The sequence below is a fragment of the Miscanthus floridulus genome, chromosome 1 (assembly GCF_019320115.1).
Source record: "Miscanthus floridulus cultivar M001 chromosome 1, ASM1932011v1, whole genome shotgun sequence".
NCBI classification, from domain to species: domain Eukaryota; kingdom Viridiplantae; phylum Streptophyta; class Magnoliopsida; order Poales; family Poaceae; genus Miscanthus; species Miscanthus floridulus.
Window position 1 is genome coordinate 1827095 of NC_089580.1, and position 6000 is coordinate 1833094.

Here is a 6000-nt window from a genome sequence, read left to right on the forward strand (position 1 = left end):
CACTTCCTGGTAGAGTGTCACCTTTGAGGATGCGACGCTGTTCGGACCCATGACTCCAAAGTTGTACCAAAGGTGACTTGATTGTGACCCCGATGGGGAAAGCAGAGTTTGTGTTAGGAATACCCCTCTAGCTAGATAGGAATCGATTCGAGTCGCTGTCACTCTCGGATAGTGAGAACTTGACTGAGCAGTGGCAATGTAGATTCACTTAATTTAACGATATGGTTAAATGGATGATGATGATGATAATGTTGCCACAGCTTATACCCGCTATGGTTAATAATGTTTGCATCTTAATCAAGTGATTACTTAGTACATGTGCTAATATAGATGATAAGTTAATGGCTTAAAGTCACTGCTAGCTCAAGTTAAAAGGTGATCATTATTATTTATGCTTTTTCACAAAAAGAAAGTGTCAGCCAGATCCACTAAATTAAGCTATGCATGATCCTTGGTGTCATTTATTTTTGGTTTCTAACGGGTAAGTCTAGTTGAGTACATTCTCGTACTTAGGGTTTATTCCCTCTTGTTGTAGATGACCTTCTTTATCAGGGCTTCTATAAGTATTGTCTCTACCCGACGGGTGATGAAGACTAGATCATGGGCATGATCTCTATTTCCCTTATCCAAATGCTTTTGCGGATTGTGATCAGCAAACTAGTATTTGTATTTGAACTCAGGTGTGTAAGTTAAACTATTTGCTTCCGCATACTTTACAAGACCTGTTTTGTAATAACAATGACTCTGAGGTGTTGTGGGATGTAATCAGAGAGCTAGTACTTGTATTTGAACTCATGTGTGCGAGCTAAATTATTTGCTTCTGCTACTTTGCAAGACTTGGTTTGTAATAATTATGACTCTGATGTGTTGTAATCTATCTATGAATTGTTTGTGAAATGCTGTAACATATGATGTGTTATGTTGAATTGTACGATCTTGGTTGTATGCAAGTTGGTTTGAAATCCTTCACGATTTCAACGGACTACTAGAATTATATGGGCTCAAATGCGACAATTTGATCGTTTCGGTGATCGTTTTTGTACTTGTGCTCTTATAATTTGGACAGTTCTGTTACACTTTCTCCCATCCATAGATCCAATCTTTTTTCATGACTAGCGAGGATAACCGAGGCAAGCGTGTGGCAGAGATCTTAGAGGAGAACAGTCCAATGAACCAGCGTCTTCGACGCATGAGGTGAGATTGACATTGCCTATTTATGATGATGAACTATTCTAACTTCCCTATAGGTTTGTTGTGAATGACAGTCTTCATCCTCTCCCTAGGGCCGACAAGCCCTCTAACACCGCATCTTCTATGCCAACCTCATCATCGGATTCTTCCGACTCATACAATGGCGATGATGCCCGCTGCTACCATCATGAGTGGAGGATGGCTTAGAATCATTATTCCGAGGTGACTTGGGAGAACGACCAACTTGAGATTTGCCTCAGGGTCTCTCCGGCCACCCTTCGCATGGTTAAGGAGGAGGTCAGCATCGTTCGAGCATGGCTGGCCGAGTCTGATGCCACGGTGGCGGGTAAGATGAATTCTAGGAACGCCTTATTCTGATTTCCATTATCTTTATCTTGATAGTGTTTTTGTTCCTATGATTGTCAACCCTTATGGTGCAGTTGGAGTCTCTCCAACTAGCGGCGAACGTGGCCATGGACGCCATCAATGCTCAGGGTTCCCCCATCGCCATTCGTCTCCAAGACATCCCGGCCCGTGTTTATTAGATTGCCCTCCACGGCGTTCATCATGGTGCGGTAGTGGCGCTAACCGTGGCACAAGTCCAAACTGGGTATGAGCTCCATGCCATGGAGACTGGTTTCCCAATGGGCGACAACCCTAAGGAACATGAGGACCTGCTCAAAGAATTTGTTTTGGCAGCGGAGGCCATAGTACACATCACATCCACCTAGGATGTGGTGAATAAGATCTTTGATTAGATTGTATCTAGGGTAATCCAATGAACAAAGACCCCTATTCTTTTCTTGAATCTGTCTCAGTGCAATGCTCTTGTGTATGGCTATTTTTGCTTTTTGTTTTTGATCTATAGGTGATACATATCGTATCGATTTTTATTGTCTTCGAAGATTTTTTATTTTTTTGAACTAGAGGCGATACCCTCCTGGTACTAGCTATTAGAGCCGAGAGTGAATCGGCTATCAAATGTTGACCAGATGTTAGGATAATGTCCCATAGAACTTTTCATATCAAAGCTCAAATGATTAATCATCCCTGGTCAAGCACCCTATTAAGCAAAACAAAACTTCTTTAAGAAATCCATTAACTCTGAATCGCACTTACAATTTGACTCAGCATCCACATACGTCGGCCTAAACTATGGTAGAACCTCCTAAATTATTGGACCCACATGCATTTATCACTGTCCAATGACCTCTGACGATTATGCATATGTTCCAGGTAACTTAGGAAGACTATCGGGTGTCCTTGGGGAACCTCAAATCATCCATGATTTCTGAGCAGGATCACATTACAGAGTCATTGCAAATATTACAACATTTATTCAAATATCTACATCAGAGTAAAATAGCGGAAGTCTTACAATAACTTAGTTTACAAACCAGTTGTTTCAAACCTTACAAACTAAGTTCGATAATTATTACAAACCATAGTAGTAGTGGAGTGACATTAGTATCATAATACAAACACACAAAATAAGCATCATGCCCAAGGATCACACATTCACTTATCGTCATCGACATGAACAACGGTCATGCAGCAAGGTCCAAAATAGACCTGCTCATGAGGCTCACCTGCAACAAGGGTCAACGAACCCTGAGTACAAAAGTACTCAACAAGACTTAACCGAAATAGAAAATGATAGAACTCAGGAATGCAGGTTCAAGGATTCAAGGTATGGCTTTAGCAATAATCAAAGTTCTTTTGTGTAAAAGCTCTTTAACAAAATTCTTTACTTTAACATATAAAACTTTATAAGAACCACATATGAATCTGCCATGATCCATAATGAGATCATGAACTTCATATCAAACTCTTTCTCAAACCTTACTCAAGTTTCAGTTATTAACTATGATGATGAATAGTGAGTTGAGTATCCATAACCGAGGAGCAACGACGATTCGAACCGATTAAAACCCAGCTGGGGATTCCAGACCACACAACATATGTAGGTCTCCGACCTACATATACCAACCTACCCTCAGATCCTCTAAAACAAGAATGGGTCTGCGCCACCCGAGAATACAGTACTCCACCATTCGAGCCTATGGCCACGTGGGTACACGCTACTCTCGCCATCTCTCCACTCCTAGTGCACGAGTAGCCATTCTTGTAATAGAATAGCCGAGTTAAGGCTTACCAGAGTATGTGGTTAGTACTATAAAGTCTCACCTCATATAATTCAACAATGGACGGACCTTAATCGACATAGGTGGAAAGAAGCCGCTCACAAGACCTCCATGTCTTGTGGCTCTCAAACATCGAGTTCGCCCGGTCTAGATTTATTACTTCACATGTTCATATCTCATGATAACATAAGTAACCAAAGATCCATTTAAAACTCGTAGGTGATAGGTAATCACCCGACTAAGCATGACTAAGCATAACTAGGTATTTATGAATTAAAACTGGTAACAAGATAGATATGAAAAAATAAGGCTGGTAATGCACCTATTAGATTTCCACTCAACTCCTAATCACTTAATGCAGTAATTGAAAAGCAAAAGCGATAAAAACTTGTAAAACACAAGGTAGGTTTAAATGCATCCGGGGCTTGCCTTGGTTCATGGAAAAGTCAGGTTCCTACGACGTTCCACAATTATCAGATCCGACCTCAACAGACAGATTAACTTCCTCCGCAACTTGATTAACTACCACATGTTCACCTTCATTCACTACATGTAGTAACAATGCCATGTTTAACATGATGCGAAATATAAAACATGATGCTCGATGATGGATGTAAAAATTAACAACTTGAATACAACTTTCCTTCGTAGTACAGTTGCAAGTCAAACTAACTAAGCCTTTTTCATAACACATACTTTAATTGCCAAGGATCATTACCACTAATGACCCAAGGTCATCACTCAATCAAAAATTCAAGAAAAACCTAATTAATTAAATGTTACTATTTGCTTTTATGAATTAATTATTTATTCAAAATTATGAAATAAATCAACTTGTTCCAATTGAGCTCAAAATTTTTGTAAAGGTTCATCACATGATAAATAAGTGCCAAAACAATTTTCATAATTTTTGGATAATTAATTAAGCCTAGAAAAATCATGGAAACCCATTTATTAATTAATTGAGCAATTTTTATCACATTCAAAAAGTACTGAAAAACAACATTTCATATTTTTATTAAATAATATACATCATAGAGAGGTCACACAAAAATTTTCATAATTTTTGGAGCTCTAAATAAATCTACACAAAAATAATAAATCACATCACTATTCATTCATCTCTGAAAATTGAAAAATTCATTTTCAAACCACTGAGTCACTGACAGCGGGGTCCCACCTGTCATCCCCTACCTCCCACATTTGACTATGGTGACTACGCGCTGACCAGCGATTTCTCACCACCAGTGAGACCAATGGCGACGGCGAAGACACCAACACGTTCACCAAGACTAGGCGCACCTACTGATGTCCCAACTTGCACCGATTACGACTCCATACTAGCTCAACGTCGGCCATGGTGGACACGGCTGAGCGGCTACACTACACCGGCAAAACAAGGCCAATAGAGATCAAACAGAGCACTTGGGAAGGATCAGCAGCTCACCCCGAATGCGATGGAGCAAAGAGCGAGGTTGGAGGATCAACGGAGATGCTAGTCGACGTTCATAGTGATCCCAGCGGCGCAAACAACGATGACGGCGGTGAACCGGTGACTGTGATGGACAAAATGACCATGCAATAAGGTATTAAGCACCACAACATCAAGGCAAAGCTAGAGGTACACTAAGCAAGAGCAACGGCTCACCGGAGAGCGCTGGCCATGATAGTGCAAGCACGACGGTGAGGTTGCCGGCCACGAGGAAGAAAGGTGCGCACAGCGGGTTCCTAGCGGAATCAGGCAACCAAAGTTGGTTGGCTAGGTTTGTAAGAAGGAGATGGAGCTAGGACAGGCTTGGCTATGATGGTGGAGGCACTATGGCGACGACAAACGCACGATGGAGCAGCGGCGGTGGCGTCGGGAAAACAGAGGAGAAAACGAAGAAGGATAGCAATGGTGGCTAGCTTTATATGTGGCCAAGGAAGCAAGAGGAAGCCACGACGCGGCCTTCTCCATGCTAGCACGAAGTCGAGGATGGCCACAGGCACAACTGGAAGCCAGGAGAAGCACGCTGGCGGTGACAGCTGCCCGCGGCTACTGTTCAATGTATTTACAGAATTGTCATTCGTCTAAATTTCCAAATTACTCCCAAATTTGTATAACAACTCAAAAATCTCCAAAAATAAAAGTTGCTCAAAATTCAAAGTTCTACAACTTTGCTTTTATAACCACCCCCTAATTCGGTCTACATTTTGAAATACAAATTTGAATTCAAATAGGGGACATTTAAAGAATTTCACCTTTTCAAATTACTTCAATTTTTTCATAACAACTTTGAAAATTCCAAAAACAAACTTTGTATAACTTGAAAAGCTCTACACTTTTGCTTTTAGGCTCAACCCCAAAATATGCTTAGATTTTGAAATGAGTTTTCAGGGTAGGATTTAAATACTGAAAATCAGGGTTTTCTTGAAAATTCAAATCCAAACAAAAATTTTGAACTTGGTTCAAACAATACAATTCAACACATACCACATAAAGGTAAACTTGTTTTAGTGTATGCATATCAAAATTTTCACTATCAGATGAATGATGTGCTATGCATATGATGACATATCATATTTTAGTTTTTAAACACCCGAGGTGTTACATAAACCCATCTCTAGGACTCAATGCTTATTTTTCCTTTAATCCAATGGTTGACGTGAAGCCGTGACTTTTCTA